Genomic DNA, 20,532 nt, shown 5'->3' on the forward strand with positions numbered 1-20,532 from the left:
TGTAGCCAATCAGCAGCAAGCACAGAGAGAGATAGAAAGGCAGCTCGATGTTGCATTTTTTTTTAACGTGTTAACGCTTCCACTTACAGGCTTGCCTACTCTATCTATGACATCTCTATGGTCTATGGTTGTGTTACTGCATCTTTTGGCGCCAATTGGGTCCGTTGTTTATAGGTTAAGGTATCTATCAGGATAAAGCCAACAATAAACAAAACAATGCCTGCAAAACGCTCAAAAGGCAGTATTCATATTGATGCTTCATTTAATCCAATCAAAATCTAGCTGAAATGGTATGTAGCTGTAATAAATAAAATTCTAAATTTACTCGATATATTTTACATATTGCTAATATGGATGATTTTTTTTATAGTCAGATAATATCAATGTGCTGTCATACGGAGATTTGGATAGTAAAATTAAAACTGGAGAAACTTCAGGACCTTAATACAGACCAGTCGTATTGAACACTTAAATAAAGGATTAAGTTTCATAGGATCTTCATATCACCCAGTAGTGCAAAGAAATTGAAGCAAAGGAGGTATTCCAAAGAAAAAGTTTTAAAAATTGCAGAACTTATGAAAAAGAAAATATTTAATATTAGCAACGTTTTTCCAGACGATGATAGCAACGATGATGACGATGATACGACAATTTTAACGACGTTGCAAGAACATTTTAATACTACTGATGATCGCGCTCCATCAATAAAATTTTTAATATTCTTAGACACTGGTCATATAGAAAAATTGAGTCCACTTTCCCTACTGCCACTCGCCCCATGATAACGGTTGCAAAAAATATTATTTGCCAATACTATTTGCCAAAGAATAAGGCATTTTAAGCGATCCGACTCCGAAAAGTCATCCATCTTTAAATGTTGATGATAAAAATGCTATTATTAGTTTTTTTCAGGCTGATGACAATACTCAGTTGATGCCAGTGTGACATCTCATGTCATATACTTAATATTTATTACTTTAAAACACAGAGTTTCGTTTTTGAATTATAAAAAGCAAAAGCTCAGCGATGTCGAACCATCGAGCGGTATACCTGATTCTGCAATCGCGTGACGTATAACTTACTTCTTTTAAAATAAGCTATACCGTTGTCAAACTCAAACTACGCGTACAACATCAGACAATCTTATAAAACGCTCATTTTACAAAATCAATTTACTCTACTCATCTCTGTAGGTGTAGTTTGTCGTAAAGTTGAGTAATAAGAACTGTCTATAGACAGAGACATATATGTCTCTGTATGTCCAACAGACGCTTTGCGAGATATTTGTCTTTTTGTATAGACAGTCCGTGTTGTATTAGGATTACGGTGTTTATTATAATAAAGAGCTCTTTAGTGTCTTTATTCAGATAATTATTTGCCATTTCTATTCCTACACATACAGAGCATTATGCACCTTTTTCAATAAAAAAATCCAACACTTTTTATATTGCCAAAGTTTTTCAATACTCTATACATCCATTGTTTATAAACATCCTTGAACACATTTCTAAAGCGTTTTAGACTATTATTTTATTGTGACCTCTTTTTTCTACTCTGTTTTGGGCTTTCTAAAGCTACGGAAAAGCATATCTTTTTTTTTTTTTAATTATAGTGCTCTACGTCCGGCTTCTTTTAAAAAGGGCACTACCATGGGCTCTTAGCACTTTGGAGAAGAAAGGAAAGAGGGATTAGAAGGCCCCCCATTACTGGGAGGGAGGTAGGGGGAATTAGGCAATTTTGCTGCGAGAAGGTCGCCTAAACCCTCCTCGAGGAGCATTGCGTGGTGAAAAAGCACATGTGAAAAATCACAGAGGTACTTGCTCGAAAAGTCGCACTGGCCGGGAATCGAACCCGCAGTCTCCCGCGTGTTAATCCGTGACCTAGCCGACTGAGCCACCGCGCGCTCCTCGGAAAAGTATATCTACATACAATTAACAAGAGACGTGAGACGTGACCCTGCATATTCAGCCTTAAAGGCCGCGGTTACATGGGGTGGAAATTTACCAGCAGAACATCACAGTGGAAAGAGAAAAGAGTTCTTCCACCATCATTTTAACGAGTTACGCGTTCCGCTCCCGCTGGTAAAAATGTCCATCGTGCACATGGAGCGTAACAAAGCGGAGCGTAACGGCAGGAGCCGACTAAATAATAAAATAACCTAAATCTGACTATTATTAAATTTTTCAGATATCTGAGGATTATTATAGCTATGATAGTAATGCGTGTATCATAATTTATCATGGGTAAGCATTAGTAATTTATATCAAATGCATAATATCAAATGTTTGTCGCTGAAAAGCTATGCATTCATTGGCTGCTCTCATGACGCGGCTTTTCTGTTTTGCTTCATGTGCACGATGGACATTTTTCCCAGTGGAAGCGGAATGCATAACTCATGAAAGTTGCATTAGGGGCACTCTTTTATCCTTCCGCTAATCCGCTGTGACGTTCCGCTGGTTATTTCCGCCCCATGTGATCGCGGCCTAATTTCCGTTACCACCATTTTCCTCACTCTCATCGCATTTTCGTGCGGAGACCGTTAAATCAAGATTTTTATAAGAAAATTAAAAAATGAGAAAATAAAAAAAAAAGAAAAAATAACTCTGACGCATCTGCAACCTTTGTTTCTTTGATGTTATTCTTCACATTAATAATTTCCACTACAATTTTGTTACAGCTATCTTAGTCGTAATATACTTATATTACAATTGGTATGGCAGTTTTTTTTTACTTTAGAGTTGTAAGATTTTTTTTACCAAATTAACATAGTATGTTATTGTATGCATGTGAAAATTTTGAAAAGATTTTGTTGTCCTATTCTTAAATTTTAGTAAGTTTATGTATTAAAAGGAAGTTTTTTCGAAGTAAATTAAAAAAATCATACTTCTTATCTCTCCCGCGCCGTTTCCAACAACATGTTGCATTAATTTATTTCATTTGGAGGAAAGATTATTTTGTAATCAATTAAAACTTTACTACATTGATTGCAAAAAAAAAATTCATTGGATTTTAAAAAAGCGGCGTCTTGAATAAACTCTTTATCAACGACCATTGCTCTAAGGAAGTCAACACAATTAAACAAACTTAAACATCCAAGCAATAAAACAAGTAGGGTTTTAAGATAATAGTCTTTTATTACGTAATTTAATTCAAAAGTTTATATTTTGAATTCATTACATCTCTATTTCTATTACAAGTTATGATCAATCTTGCAGGCTAGTAAAAAATAATTTTAACTACTAATTCTAAGTAGCTTTGTAGTATGAATCAAGTAACTCCAAAATAATTTCAAACATATTTTAAATACTTTTTTCATTAAACTAAGCGAAGTGTTAAATTAAATTTTTTTTATTTTTAGAGAGCTATTGGTTTGAAACATATTAAGAATGTAGTGATTCTAGAAGTTAATATTTCAATAAATATTGTTGAATAATACTTACCAAAACAAGTAATCTAAGAACGCCCATTTCCTGTTTAGTTTTCAGTATCAAATTGTAGACTAAATAGGGAAGAAGAAAAGTATAAACAATTATATTTTTTCTGGTGAGAAAGATTTTGAATGACACCCATGTGTATGATATGCCATGGTATGGTATGGTATTTTATTTCTAGGACTCTTTTTGGTATCTGCTTTATCAAAGATGTTTTCGCGTTCAACTCTTTTTGTCCAAACTGCCCGGTGTACGAGTCTTTCGTGCGAGCCCCTTGGAAACTACCCCTCAGACCACTCATTCATCTATGCTATTGGGTACTATTGACAGAGTGCAGCCATTGGCTCAAGCACACCTTAACTACTATCAAGTTTAATAGGAAACTCATTTCTAATAAACCATCTAAATTCCTTGTACCGATTTTTTTATAACCGACAGCGACTCTACCCAATGAGCTTGCCAGATGTTGGCTTTTTTTCGAAAAGGAAGCCCCTGGAGGTCCAGACATCACCATAAAAATCGACTATTTGTTTTAAAAATCGGAAAAGTGGTTGTTCGGCATCCTGGATACTCAGCCCATTGAAAAAGACTCGGATAAAAATCTCGATACTTTTTGTCAAGATTCAAACCCACGACTCCTAGAGTATCTCCAGCTAGGAGTTTTGCATGTTAACTATTAAGCCATTAAAGCTAGTTGAGTGATTCTGACGTATATTATGATGTTGAACAAGATTTTAATCGTAAACTGTGAATTATTTTTTATAATTAACAAATTGTACTAAACAAGGTTTTTTTTATAGCATTTTTCTTTTCTGCACTTTTTGCTCAATTCTCTTTTGTACTTAACATTTAATGCCCGGTAAAGGTAACTGAAAGTGCTTATGTTTGTCATTAAATAAAGTTAAAATTTGAGAAAGTGCGGCTATTTCGATATTGCAAGGACAAATATACTTAGTAATCTGTTGTCTTCAATAGTTGTTGCTTGTTAAAATAGTAGAGAGTGCCATGAGGTCGATTTAATTTTATTTATTTATTTAATATAATTTTTAATTTAATTTTTTAATGGTAATGCATTAAATTTTTGGTAACCTCGGTTGTGAAACGTGTCATCTTTGTAAAACAATTACAACGAGAAAAGTAAAAGAATTATTCAGGGCATTAGTGAGTGCCGGTCATTTTTCCGATGATTCCAATTAACGAAAACCAAAAAACCGAAGATCACAAAACCGAGAGTTATTTTGATAAAAATCAATTTTCCGCGTGCGTAATAAACCGATAACCATCTAACCGAAAGTTGAATTTGGCGAAAGTCATTTAAGCGAATATCCATAAATCCGAAAATTCATTTTACCGTAGGTTTAAATTACAGAAAGCTTATTTTTCCGAAGATTCGCTTCACCGAAAACTAGTTTACCGAAAGTTAAAATATCCGAAAACCATTTAACCGAAGGTGCAATTATCCGAAAATTTTTAAACTATATATTTACGTTACAAATGACGTATTACGACACGTTACACAAGTACATTTGATAAAAAAGTTGTTTGAAGTAATAGGATAGTGAAAAACTGAACGCTATAGCTATTTTGGTGGTGGAAAAAAATCATCTTTGTACAAGTAATTTTTTGTAGCCTTGGTGGACAACATTCTATGAATACAAGGTAAGCTGATTAACGAAATACTCTCTCTATACCCAATTTACTATTGTAACTGTATACGTTAATTTATTTAATATCAACAATAATATCGTACTCACCTACCTCTGAAACATATCTATTGATAAAATCTAAATAAAATCAGAAACATTCATGAATACTTCAGTGGAAAAGAAATCTGCAGATCCCGTTTTAAAAAATCAAAAATAAGCTACAAAGAATGCCTCAATGATAAAAATAAATAATCCTTTTTGAAATTTTTGAATATATATTTGTACATTACTCTCCATATTTATATTATTTATATTTGTTCTTTTTTCAATTATTCAGAGGTATTAGCTGTCCCCGTCACCTCTATTTTGCTCTTCGTGGTTCACATATTTACCGTTTCTAATGTGTCTACGTATGTGTGTGTGTGTGTGTGTGTGTGTGTGTGTGTGTGTTTGTATACACGTGACACATACATATACACACATATATTCATCGTACACGGGTTGCAGTTAGATATGATAAAAACCGGTCATTTGTTACAAAAATTATTTATTGTTGAATTAGTTGCTTGGACTATTTCTGCGAAGGTTAAAAATATGTCTAATCAATATTTTTACAAGTATAGTTGATAAGATAGCGATCTTTTTTTCTGTCGATGCGATTTGAAGGGCTGGGGACCGAAACCAACGAGCAGCTGAGTACGGCCGATGACGTCATCATACGTTAATTATCATCTCGAACGAAAAAACGTTATTACTTTTCTTACAAACTTTCAAAATCAATACACAGCAATGGTGGGATAAGTTAACATGGGTATTTGCACATTCATTACATTAACTAATTTAATGATCAATTGACTGTGCCGATTTAGTAAAAAAAATTTTTTTTTTGATAAAACGACGGTGAATTGAAAACAAAATGACCTAGAGCCACTTTTTTCCTTGAATTCGTAGAAAAATTGCAGCTTCACGATGAACCTAGTCACGTACCTGTACGATGAAAAATAAGAAAGCTCTTCCATTTATTTATAACGTTCAAACGTACCTGCTTCTCAAAGGCATTTTTAAACAATTTAATCCGCACAAATCGATAAGGTGCACATCATACCTAATAATATAACTATTAAAAAAGATAATCCGGTTTCAGTCACCATTCTAAAGTGTCCACAAAAAATTAACAGCCTATCAACAAAGATACATTTTAATAAATAATTAACTGTTTGCGAAAACTATACAGACGATTATATTGAAATTGGGAGCATTTATTGGCACCATAAAAACACACAATTTACTTTTGATTTGACAACATTTGAATAAAAGGATTGTTCGTTATTAACAATTGACGAAATTCCCTATTTGGAGGGTTTTCTAAACTGCGAATGAATAAATTATCCGAGTTTAAAAGTTCTTGCGACATCTTGTAGGTCTTTTTACAAGCTAAATGTTCCACTTTAACGTTTTTTTAAAGAATTTACAGTTTTTGAGCTATCGTTAAAAATCTGATTGTTTTAACTTAAACAATTTATTTAACAACGTTTGATCTACAACTAGCTGTTGCCTAAGACCCTTTTTCAATAGTCTATGTTTCGGCTATACGAAGATATTTTTTTTTCCTAGTATTTTTGAGTTTTTGCTATAATGACACTTTTTGACTTCTCATTTTAGATGCACTACCGATTTGGAATTGCAGACAGATAATTAATATTTAATATTTCACATACGTGGTTCATCTAAATGAAGGCTTCAAGGGACCTCTCTCCAAATCATTAATTTAATAAAGAAATCAGTTATGATTAAAAACGCACTTTATTACGACAGTGAAAATCGTAATTGTTCATGATCAAAGGTTTGAGGATATAAAGTAGTGACACCAACTGATAAATGAGCAACTACCATATTCGCTATGCGGGTCGACGCCGACGGTGCTGTTCTCATTTGGGGGGTTTTGTCTATGTTATATCTTATAAAGCAAAATAATTACAGTGGCCGCCGTTGGGAGATCTTATCAATGGTACGTGTTACAATGACAAGCAGCACCAGTTCTCCCCACCAACGTCACCCATATGGAAAATTTTAGGTTATTAAATCATGAGTTAATGTATGATTAGTATACAAACAATAGATCGTGCTAGCCTACATCTTACTTTTTTGAAGGTTACTTAAACCTATTATTATTATTATTACTATTTTTATTATTATTATTATTTTTATTTTTATTATTATTATTATTATTACTATTATTATTATTATTATTATTAGTTTTGCTTTCGTCAGACATTATAAAAAACCGCTTTAACCAAGAATTACATTTCGATGTCAAACAGTGTATCACTGCGTCTTTAACAAATATAAAAAAATTGGAATAATATCAATACTTTTAATTTCGTCAAAGTCATAATGTTTTTTTTTAATGATTTTCGACATTTACAGTAACTACTTCGCCTGCAATAATTTAATACGTTAAAAGTATCCCCTTGCATATTTTCGAATTTTACTGAAAAAATGGTAGTTTCTGTCGGATAAGTGCATAGAGATTATCTCTATGGATAAGTGCCATTGTCATTAAGGCTATTTTGCTGTCCGAGGGACCTATACAAAGCAGGGCCCAAGAGACGTATAATAACTCCGGTCAGATGGCGCTGATGTACTGAACAGGAAATAGAGATAGGAAAAAAAATTTGTTCGCTTCCGTTCACGTGCAATGTTCCATATATGTATATGTATGATATGAGTTTTTATGATTATACTTCTCAATCATAGTACATTTCTAAGTGAAAAAACTATAGAGACATTTTTTTTAAACTATGGATGCAATAATTCAACTTCGAATAAGTGAAAAAAATTATTTAATATGTTGCTAAATACGAGGTTTATACTGTATTTTTAATCAGCTACTTTAATAAAATATAACACTTACAATAATCTGGTAGCAGTGGTCACTGTTCTTGTTAATATTTTTGAAATTGTCATGATCATTATTATTATTATTATAATAATTATTATTATTATTATTATTATTATTATTATTATTAGTAATATTATTATTATTGTTATTATCATTATTATTATTATTCATTAACACCAGGAAAATTTGGTACTGCTACGTTGTAAATAAATACACACAACCATTATTCGTAAAATCAATACAGTACACTAGGCACTCCAAATAATGAGAGTGAAGCTGAATTGGACGCATGATATTAAAATAAGAAAAAAAAATTGCTGATAAGGACGCTTTGTGCAAATGCATTGGCAGCAATTTTTTGTTCGTAAAGCACGTTTATTTTTATAATTTAAGTTTCCGTACTATATAAATACAATGTAAGGAGTTCATGTTTAGTTAACAACAATTTTTATATCAGTTAAACAAAAAAACACAATTCTGTAATTGATGACCATGATATTAGGACCAAAACCAATATTTTATTTCAATCAGTTACAAGTAGACGATTTAAAATACAATAAGTTTTTGACAACATTTATGTGTATCAGTCTAGATCTTATTTTTTAACACACGTAGTTAGTAACAATTCTGCCTTTCATTATTACATTTCGAAGAATACATAAAAATAACTATAATAATGTCGAACATTAATAAATCTTCATATTTGCTACTATCATACATACTGGTAAATGTACAGACATAAATAATTATCTAAAAAGGCGCAAAATACTATAAAAAGAGCTGCTATTAAAAATTAACACAAAGATATAATAAGAAGGTGCTAGTAACACTTTCAGAACACATAACAACGTATTTTCAATTACAAGCTTACAATTTTTTTACCGGTTCATACAACGGTGTTTCATTTCCTTATCTTTAGATGCACACTTCGTAAGGAATGCAGCAACTAGTCTTGTACGATGTCAACTACTCAAATATTATGTATGTGCCATGCGTGAAGTCACCATTTTGGACCTAAAAGTAAAAGCTAAAAATAAAAATTTGTTTCACATGCAGTTGTTTAAACAAATTACTGTTACATATATCTGTAGGTGGAAACCAAATCGTATTGGAATTTATTATACTATATTTGTTCTTGTTACGTACGATAGCTCTTCTAAATATCTTTTTTAATTTGTACAAATTTTTTATGTATTCTACAGTATTTCGTTAAATACCGAGTAAAAATATGGTGATGCACAACTCTAAAGTTAACCGTTGATTACAAAAAAATTGTTCATGTTTATTTTTTTATTTCCATCTACTTACACATTTATGATGATTTAATTGTAGATTCAAAAATTCATAAGTGATGTATAATTTTACAAAAATAAAGATAGAAAATAAGATAGAAAATCAGTGTCACATCAAAATATTCCTTAATTAACATTATGTTATTTATAATATTTTGTACGTTATTCACAATTTCTGGAAGATAGGGTACTTACTAAAATTCGTTGACAAGATAGAGTTCAGTAGATATATTATACTTTCAAACAAAGGTTGCAATGAGGTACAACAATAATGTCTTTAAAGATACAAGTAACATATCAATCTATGTTCATAAATCATACTTAACAAATTATCAGAATTTCTATTGCGCTTCAGTTGTTTTGAATCATGGGATGACTGTACAAAATATAAGTCAAGTACGTAATACTGTAATAATAGCAAATTTAACTAAAACTAAACGTATATACATAAATTTTTTGTTATAGTTCAGTCATATAAAATATTACGTTTCATGTTTCAAAAGCCTACAGTCATAAACTACGAGATCGATATTGTACGATGAATGACGCACTACACTCATTTGACTTATTCAGTACATAGATGTTCTACCTTGAGCTTTAAGATTAAATGAGCGTATTCTACGTACATACACTTTCATGCAAGGATTATGACGTAACTAGTAGAATAGGGCCACATAAGGATGATAGATGCTACATTCTAAAAAAGCAACATATTTCAGTCATACATTTTAATATACAATATAGAAGGTTTTTATTAAAACATTACAATTACAACAGTAAAACTTCTTTTATATTATTTTTATGAACTGAAAAAATCCAAGCAAATAATGAAACACTAAATTAACCAAAACTACAATCATTCTACTCAAATCCTCGAAAAGTCATTAATCATTACATGCAAAAAAAAATTTGTCACATATATAACTTTTTACTGTCGTGAAAATCATAAACAACATTTTAGTGAAAACTTGTTGAACTAATCTTAAATAAAAGTCTTTTTGATACGTTCCGTGTTCCAAGCTACATATATTCATGTACAATTTATTAACTGTTTGGAGCATTTACTAAGTTCACTTAAAATTTAAAAGTTGAATTTAATACCCTTCAGCATTGCCGTTTAACGGTTTGTCTTTCTAATTTTTACAGCATGAGTACTTAAAATTATAAAATTGCAGATTTCCAAAAACTGTATTAACCATCCTAAATAGCTAAAAAAATATGAATATAATCAACATCCATGTTTTAAATCTTCCTTCGAAATCTTTTAAATCAAAAAAAAAAATTTGTAAGGAAAACATATTACTCTACTGTAAAAACGTGCTAGTCTAAACTATCAAACAATTTTCACATAGTTCATTACAAATAATTTTTCATGGCCAAAAACCGTTTAAAATTCATTAAACAAACCGTGAGTTTTAAGAAAATGCGATAAAAAAACATTACTGTGATTATGTGATCCCTAAAAGAGGAGCTAATAGATAACATATTTTTTTCTTCCTTTCAAATAAATTTGATTTACTAGCATACATCTAATGTAGATGTCGTAAAATATTTCTTTAGAGCCAAGTAATTTCAGACTTCACTAAAAAAATACTTTCATCTCAAAAATTTATTGTTAATTAACGTATTATGTTTCATCAATCTACTTGTTGGATCTTGATCATATTTTGTTATACAATAATAAATATTTTATTAAAACCAGAAAATTTTTCTTTCTTGAATGAAAACTAATGCATCCTTTCTGTTCATATAAGTTAAAGGATTCTTTTTTTGTGTTGATATTGATGGTCGTCTGCACTTTGTAACCGAACGTTTTCATGTAATAATTTTTATAAATAAAATTTTTGGCAAGCTAAACCAAGCGAATCTTTTTTTTATTAAATGAACTCTAATTTAAATAAAAAATCTTTTTTTCGAAAGTATATGTTATTTACCGCAACAGAATCTTTACTAAAGATTAAAAAATGAACATTATTAATAAATATTAAACTAAAAATGTATGTAACAAAAACTACTATGAAGGAATAGAAAGATCAATAAACATATATTTCCGTTGTTGATAGTATTTTCTTAAAAACAAAAAAAAAAATTTTTTAATGTAAAAATTTTCTCTATATTTATTATTATTATTTTTTTTTATAACAAAACGTAATGCTTAAACTTTTTTTTTTTATTAAATAGTACAAGTTAATTTATTATATTGGACGCTCAATGAAGTTGACACTTTGAAATTTTACATTATTATTAATTGGTACGGCATTAGTTTAACTTCATTCAACAGTTCAATAAGTAATGCTTTTGTTTATTCATGAAAGAACATAATATAATTTTGCAATATACTAGAAAAGAGTGAAATAGTGAGGATACATTTTTTTATACAGCAAGTATTTTTTCTGATGACTATCTTCGAAATCAATCACGTGATGATATGAGAAACACGACTGCATTCGCCAAACACTCGTTTTATAAATTGTATGAAAATCTAAAATAATTTTAAATAAAATCTATAACAGTTTTCTACGACAATTACAACTTCCATGACAAAGAAACAGAGCAAGGTTAAACAAGAAGTTGATTGCTATGCGTGCTTAAAACAACAAATTTCTCTTACTGTGACAATGTTTCTTTCCCATAGTTTTCATAATTGATGTATACGTTAATAAATCAGCAACATCACAATAAATCTTAACATGTCTAGACAATTTCACAAGATATTTCAAATAAGCCATACTGAACTGAACAAAAAGATAATTGTACATATAAAAAGATCCCTTCTTTTTGTTGTGTACTTCTCAATTAACTGTACTTCGAATAAAAGCGAGCCAAAACAATTATTGTCTCGAGTGTTTCAAACATGCCGTGCGTTCGATAAAATAGATTTGAGCCTATGACATGTAACGTTAATGATAGCAGTGCATAGTCTCAAATGTTTAAAACACTTACAGTCAAACATCTTGTTCAGAAGCAAAAGTACTTATAACAAATATTTCGATGAATTGTTTTTACAGCAAGAATTACACCTGTATTTAAAACAACTCGACACTCGAAAGTTATATTCATATAAACATTACATACATGCCAATTTTATATAAATATTCTTTAAGCATTGAATGACTTTAAATTCGTGGCATATTTGTCCTTGCTTAAAATTTATAATTTATTTAATAATTAATAAATTGATCGAATGTCAGATAAGTTCAGCGTTTTGCTGTACAATATTTTGTCCAGTCTACTGTCTCAGACGTAATCAATTCTAATTACCAAATATGAAGAAAAAAAACTAACAAAATATTAATAAAAATAAAGAGCCAATACAATTACCTACTCTACATCGAAATTACAGTCTCCTGTCTGGGATAATAACCTGCCTCATGATAATGTCACCTACTACAGAGCGCTACATACATTATCTAATAATACCTACGTTTGTTTGCTAATTGACTCTTTATAATCATGATATTATTGTTAGTAACAATAACCGTAATATGGTAGATGAAATACACGTCATGGTAGAGTACAACAAATTTCCTGTTGTAATTGGAGTATTATACATCATTTGCATAAATAACTTCTCTTACACCTTCAGAGTATATTAACGATACATGTCTAAAGAAAGCCAATAACTAGGTTGTCTGTTCCACAGAAATGCACATCAATAATATTTGCTGACCTTTACCAATCATTGTTAACATCACCATAAATCTAAAAACATGTATTCATATTCATCATAGATTTTCATACCGACAAATTATTATGTAGATTGTAATCTCCACGTGCATATGAGAAGCAATACTAACATTTATGCACGTTTATCAATTAATCTATGAAAAAATAAGCTTCAAAATTTTATTATAGCAAACAAATCATTACCAAACGTCCAATGAAAACCGACAGCACGAAAAGTTAATAGAGCCTTCAGTATTTTTTAATAGATACGGTTGACGAATCTACAGAAAAATTCCAGTGCCCCGTCATCTGGTGGATATCTCGAAGCTTATGGAAGTCATCAAGAATACCCACACTTACGCAGCAATAAACTCTTTGAACATTGCGTACATTCAGAGACTATTATTCGTTGTGGTACTTATTGTTTAAATACGATAGTCAAAGACCTACTAAATACAACTTCCGACAAACTTAGCAAGGTGTATAATATCTTGAAATAAATTAAATGATAAACATCACATTGTTATGGATGAATTTTGAATGATTTGCAAAGATAAAATCAGATAATAAGTAGTTTTTCCGGTGCTCCTGGAAACTAAACGACTTGGCAATTCTTCTTCAAACATGAAAAAATAGTTCAGTACCAAACGTCCAATGAAAACCGACAGCACGAAAAGTCAATAGAGCCTTTAGTATTTTTTAATAGATACGGTTGACGAATCTATAAAAAAAATTTCAGTGCTCCGTCATCTGGTGGATATCTCAAAGTTTATGGAAGTCATCAAGAGTACCCACACATAGCAATAAACTCTTTGAACTTTGCGTACTTTCAGAGACTATTATTCATTATGGTACTTATTGTTTAAATACGATAGTCAAAGACCTACTAAATATAACTTCCGACAGACTTAGCACGGTGTATAATTGCCTTAAAAAAATTAAATAATAATTTTCACAGTTTTTTTAATGAATTTTAATGGTTTTGGCAGATACTGTGAAATAATAAGGATTATTTTCAGTGCTTATTTACATCAATAACAATGTTGGTATGCATTACGTAAACAATAATGAGTAATGATGAATAACGTAACAAATTGTATTGATAGCTTTAATGTTGTATTAGCTAATGTACTCATGATGTAACAACTACACATTTTTGTATTGCTAAATATAAATTTTTTTCTATTCAAAAACGTTTTTAAACTAAACTAAATAATTTGTTAAAAATTACAGTAAAGACTAAGTAATCAATTATTACCTTTGTTTTGCAATAGCAGCATGCACGTTATTCCAATTTCGTTTTTTTCGCAGACTCTGTAAATCAAAGTGGATACATTAATACGTAAATACTTTATCATTAATACACTAACCGTACAGTCGCTTTTTTAATTAGTGTATTACAAATACGATAATATACATGTATCGCTTCAACACGCAAGAAGATGTATACCAAATACTATTTTCTAGCATGTTTTATTAAGCACAAAATATACATCTGCAAACATTACTGTCTTTCAAATGCATCTTAATCTATTATTGTAAAATAAATGTCGATGAGTGTTCAATAATTACCAATCTTGAGTTTCCTAATGTTGGCCCTCTGCCGTTTGTTTGCGTTTTTTTTTTTTTTTTTTTTTAACTTTTCCATTTTCTATGAAATACATGTGTGTATAAAAGTATATAACAATTTTTTAGGCGTACAACTGTATAGACAAAAACATTATACGCACCAACGCATGTAGGACGTTTCAAAGGTACTTTAACAAGATTTTGTTTATCACGTGACAAGACAACATAATTTTTAATTTTTAATCCGGTTTCTGTGACAAAATGAATTTATTACAAATAAATTGTCTCACAATAAAGAAAAAACGTATTACATATAATGTTTTTTTTACTCATTTTTATTCTTGCTATGTGTTGTTACGGGGTGCTGCCGATGCGGAGTAGCGAGGCGGAACTGGCAACCTCGACCGGGCCTGTGTTGCCCGGGTACCCTCGGCGACACCTCCAATAAACTTTATACGCGGGTCTTGCTCTCCGAGACACCGCAGGGGCCAAATATCGCGGCGACCTTGAACGTCGTCGCCTCTCGCGACGACTTTAACACGGCACAAAGGGGATCGGGCACACACAGAAAGGAAGCACTCACGAGTAAATTTAAAATAAGGAATATATTCAAGATCAATATAACGTATATAAAATTAATCGTGGGTGTTTAGGTGTGTGTGTGTGTGTGTGTGTGTGTGTGTGTGTGTGTGTGTGTGTGTGTGTGTGTATGTATGTACACTCGTCGAGTGCGAATACTCGACGAGCACGTGGCGCAAACTCGCGAACCGGGCAGACAACGCGGGCTAATCTAGGGCCGCTGACCTTTACAATAAACTGCTTGTTGGCAGGTACTTACGGCGATGCGGGGTCGCTCCCCGACGATGCCTCTCGCAGGCCAAGTCCACACGGGAGCAGTGGAGCGGCTACGCTGAGGTCAGTAGGCGTCCCTACTGGCAGCGTTCGAAGGCCGAGATCGACGGTATCGGCCTTGGTGGCCCTGAGTTCGGCGTCGCCTGCTATCCCAGCAGGATCCGGACACTCAGCACCAAGCACTGTACCGGAGACAGCTCAAGCACAGCCGCCACGACAACAATCGCAGGAACGGGAACACTCCAGAGGACGCGTCTCACATCCTCCAAAACAGAATTCGCTTCTCGCGGGGAAATTGCTTCTTGCAACCCCCAACAAAAACTCGCTTCACGCGCGTTCGCTGGCCCAAGCTAATCTGATCCCTTTTCGGCTTTTTCTTCCTTTTCCCGGGCAGTCCTATGACGTCCACGTCCCGTTTCACCCCTCCAAGCTCGAAGGGTAGGGGGACGAGGCCTAAGGTGGGTGCCGGTCGTCTGTCGGCCATCGCCACGCTTCCCAGCGTAAGACGTAGTTGACGACCGCAGGCATTCGCTATCTGGATCCCGACTGCTCTCATGACAGTGTGTGTAGCGCCAGGGTCGTATAGCGCTTGTAGCTTGTACCCAGCTACTTCAGGAGGATTAGCCACTTTCTTTGGCAGCTCCTCGATTGCCTTTCGAAGGGTAGTTATCTCTTGCGAGCTTGCGCTCCTAGGTTGTATCTTGCTGATACCAGCAATCTTGGGCTGTTTCCTGGCCTCCGCAGCCGCCTCGACAACAATCGCAGGAACGGGAACACTCCAGAGGACGCGTCTCACGTCCTCCAAAACAGAATTCGCTTCTCGCGGGGAAATCGCCTTGGGGAAATTGCTTCTCGCAACCCCCAACAAAAACTCGCTTCACGCGCGTTCGCTGGCCCAAGCTAACCTGATCCCTTTTCGGCTTTTTCTTCCTTTTCCCTCTTTTCCTAACTATCCTCTACGTTTTTCCCTTTTCCTTCTTTCCCTATCGGTCCTAGCCTACCGATGATGGCTCGACGGTATCTCACCGTCACAGTGTATTGTCATGTTTTGGAAAAGATTGTTGATCATCTAGTTGAAATTGATGCGTCCCTTCATGAATTTCTACGCAAGGTTCAGGGAAAGATATTATAGAGGCCTCATCACCAATGCCAGAGTCTTCTTCAAGATTGACATCTTGAAGGTCAACATCTTCCATGCGAGCGTCCCATTCGTCGTCGATGTCTCTCCCAAGTAAAGCCTTACCATTGATGTTTTCAAATTCCTCTTCGATATCGCCGTCGTCGTCGCAATTTGCTTCCGCTGCTTGTTATTCCCCCAACCTTATTTTCTCCCGCCTTTTTTGTCGTCGTGTTGTTGCTTTTGACATTTTTTCTTGCATTACAGTGAGCAAAACTTCACTGTTGAAATCCGGATCAGCTGTTTCAAAAAAAAAACATGCGGATAAATTTATGCAAAAACCTACTTCTTGCATGTAAAGCACGAGTAACTACGAGGTACCAGAACAAAAAGTGTTATGTAAATAATAGGATTTTATTTGTACATTATTGTATTATATCTAACTGATTGCGAGTCTCAGTATCAAAATTGTACCTTTGAATATAAAACAACAAGCATTCATGCTACAAATCGATTTTTCAGCTGTTGTAAAAAGTTTTCCGTTGTTTATTGTATTACAACAATACCGTAGGTGAAATCCGTTAATATAAAAAATTGTATCATTAGAAGAGGTATAATTTGTGTACTTAATATTTTGTTTACAAATGTAATATACTAAAATTAGATGGTGAAAATGATTTTTTGTTCAATTTCAAAAGATTTTTGCCGATAAAATCATTAAGAAGTCATTTTAGAAAAAAACGTACCAAACAAAAAAATTTTATTATTACGAGCTTTACATAAGTTAGTTGAAAAACTCGATTGAGTACACATACATGCATACAGATATCATGATATACTCAGATCACCCTCATATTTGGTTAAAAATTTGTATGACGTAAAAAATAGATCACACTTTCCGTTCTGACTACATTATAACTCTCTAAATACCCGGAAATAATTATTTCCTCATTTACTTACGTCCATATATTTCTGGCCATTTTTCTCGTAGTTCTGATTGTGATACATCACCAACAGTTATTGGCAAGTCTGTTGAAGAATCTCTTTCAATTCTCTCTTTGATATTCCCTTTAAGAAGAGAGACAGCAGCTATGAAACGCTCAACCGTAATCTCACCGTGTTGAAGCAGTCTCCATTCTAAAAAATAAGACAATATTACCATTCGTTTGATATTTAAATAATATTTTGTAATAACAGTATTTACGTTGTAGGAGTTCTTGCTGTTTATACATAGTTTGGAAACGGGGCAACTTCGAAATGGTTTTGCCTCGGTCCAAACGTTCAACCTGCAATGACATGGTTAGCAGAGTTCTTCTTATAGCCACTAAACATACAAGCATATTGTAACTAATAGTATTTAGAGTTTACTAAAAAATGATTTTATTTGATATTTATGTCGTAGCATATGAAGTTGGGAATTACTCACGCGAAAATTCTGTCGTAGTAGGACGCTTTTCGAAATCTCGAGACATGACACTATTTAGAGACTCAGAATTATTATTTGTCCGAACATCCATTCCATAAACACTCCAATTAATGGGTTTTACAATATTTATCCAATAGTTTTGGATGCGTTGAACTACAGCTTGCAAGATTTCTGCAATATCAGGATCCATTTTAGAAACCTGACGCTCAAATTCTTTGTCGATGGCGTCTGTTGGTAAAAATGCCAAAGCTAAAAGTTTCCGCAGTGATTCCACAACTTTTTCGTTTTTGAAGTATTTTTTCTTGACTAGTTTACAAATTGCCTACGACGTAGTAATTCAGATTTATAAAAAAAAAAAATTATTCGAAATGAATATTTTTAATTAATTATCAAACATTTTTCTTTATACAAACAATTTGTTAAAAATTTTTGAGTTATCTAAATTTTGTTAATATAAATATTCAATAAAAAAAGTAAAACAAAAAATTAAATTCAATGAAGTTAATATGTTTCACACAGAAAAACAGATAACAATTAATTGAAAATTTGTTTTAGAGGTTTTTAAATGGAGATGATAAAAAGTAATTGAAATGATTGCTGTACCCTGTCAAAGTGTGCATTACATCCAACTCTTTTGGCTTGGGGGTAAACGATCTCTGAAACTAATCTTATGGCCCATTCAAAATCACTCATTATTATTTTAATTGCAGCATCTTGGGTCACACTTTTTAAAAACTGCCAAATACTTGTGTATGCAGCAGTTGTTTGTGCCGTCATGACTGCTGAACCAAATAATACAGCCTGAAAAATTGGAAGCCAATATGAAGCCAACCTTATGAAGTTGATATGTATTTTTATATGTTACATATTAATATACAGTAATTGTAATATGAGTAAAATAGTTGATAAAATAAGTAAAATTTTTATTAAATGCACACATGGAATAAAGATGTGTTTTTTGTTACAATAAAGTTAATAAACGTACAGATGGTGGAGCCCATTTGTAACGTAAGGAATTAATAACTTTGATGTCAGGTAACTTACAAAAATTAAAATTGTGTTAATGGTTCTTTGCCCTCAAGAGATGGCTTATCTATCAGTAGTTTCAAGAAAGCTATTTTTTCGATAAAGCAGTTGTATCTTTTGTACATAACAAAACAAAGAAGAAAGTTTTCAATTAGTGCAATAAATTTCGATAACAATTTTTACAGCAGGGCAGAAAATCCAAAACTGCTTTCATAAGATACTGGTTTTTAGACAAGGATGCACATCTGATTTTGGTAGATTCCGGACATTTTTTTCTCAAAAACTAAACGTACAATTAGTTCAATACGTATAGCAGAAAGTGTGTATTGGTACATAATCTATCGATAAAAAAATTTCCAAGTAGAACTTGTTATAAAAGTATTATAATATATAAATAAAAGTTGAGTTTTGGGGCAAAGCACTTTAATCTGTACTTGCTTATGATACCTCTTACGAAAAAGTAATTTTTTGTATGCGTGCACGCCCAAAATTCAATTGCAGTATAAATAAAATAATATAACGTTAACTATTAAAAATTGATGAATCGTCAATATTAGTTATTTACGTAACAAGTGCAAATACACGATTTTCTTTAGGAGTTGTGATTGACTTGCATAAGACGCTGGCAACGAGCGCGAGTCTATTACGCGAGTGCTGAAATCTTTCTACTCGCGTTTCTTTGAATTTTTCTGCAATATTTGGGAGGAAAATGAAATCATTTTTTTATTTGTTAATAAATAAAAAAAAGCTGTTGCATTAATTAAAATCCTTCCTAATTCATGCTTATAAACGTTTATAAATGTGTGCATCTATGTATGCATACACTTCAGTATGCACTTGATGAATATTGCAGTCTACCAGTATTAATAAGGAATATTTATTACTAAGTCTGAGCAGGGTCTGGGGGTGACAGCCTCTGGCGGAGATGCAGGGGTCATAGCTTTTTCTGGGCATACGGAGGTTAGGCTGCCCGCTGGCAAACACCAAATAGGCTAAAAATGTTATCCACACTGAAAACTGCACACAAACACACCTTCTTTCTGCACACTACCACAAAAAAATTTTGAAAATCCAACATTCATTGGGGAATACTTAAAGTCGTATAGGAGAATTAATATTAAAGTATTTTAAATTTAACCTTAGAATTCAGGATTACCTATTATTGTATAATCTGTTTCCAAACATTAGGAGGAAAATTGAATATCATAATAAAAATAAATCATAAACTCTTACATGTCCAGAGACAACTCCTACGATGTTGAATACTTGCTTGGCTCCGTTAACGCCTGGTGTTATTTTAAATGTTGCATCAAGGAACAAGTGAGTTAATACTCGAGAGTTTCCATATCTTTTGATGAACTCTTCATTGTAAAAAAATATATGCATATTTGCATCCTGATCTTGTATAATTTAAATTGAAACTCTTTCTTCTGTAGTACCCTTGAATATGTTATCATATTTTCCTTCATCGATTTCTTGAGCCCAGTTCTGCATCGATGAAGGATTCGTTGGGTAAACTTCAGCTCTCCATATTCTCATCGTTGACTTCATACCCTTATAGGTTATAAATTTTGCTGCCTCTTGAAAACTAAAAAAGATATTGGT

The 20,532-nt window shown here is 32.5% G+C and overlaps 1 protein-coding gene across 3 annotated transcripts in view; it reads left to right on the top strand.

Moving 5' to 3' along the window:
• The first annotated feature begins 2,519 nt into the window (after nt 1–2,519).
• The window catches only part of LOC106638129 (Coiled-coil domain containing 56), a 43,315-nt gene continuing 25,302 nt past the window's right edge, over nt 2,520–20,532 (top strand). The window contains exon 1 of one of the 3 annotated variants that reach the window (XM_023391463.2): nt 2,520–2,711. The gene's annotated coding sequence lies outside the window, so the exon portion shown is untranslated. Of the gene's footprint in view, nt 2,712–3,070; nt 3,109–7,165; nt 7,229–20,532 lie in introns of those variants that run through there. The other 2 variants (XM_089595033.1, XM_023391464.2) reach the window with 2 other exon arrangements.

The sequence above is a fragment of the Copidosoma floridanum genome, unplaced genomic scaffold (assembly GCF_036245765.1).
Source record: "Copidosoma floridanum isolate Cflo_tuat_1 unplaced genomic scaffold, Cflo_Japanese_pri ptg000024l, whole genome shotgun sequence".
Taxonomy (NCBI): domain Eukaryota; kingdom Metazoa; phylum Arthropoda; class Insecta; order Hymenoptera; family Encyrtidae; genus Copidosoma; species Copidosoma floridanum.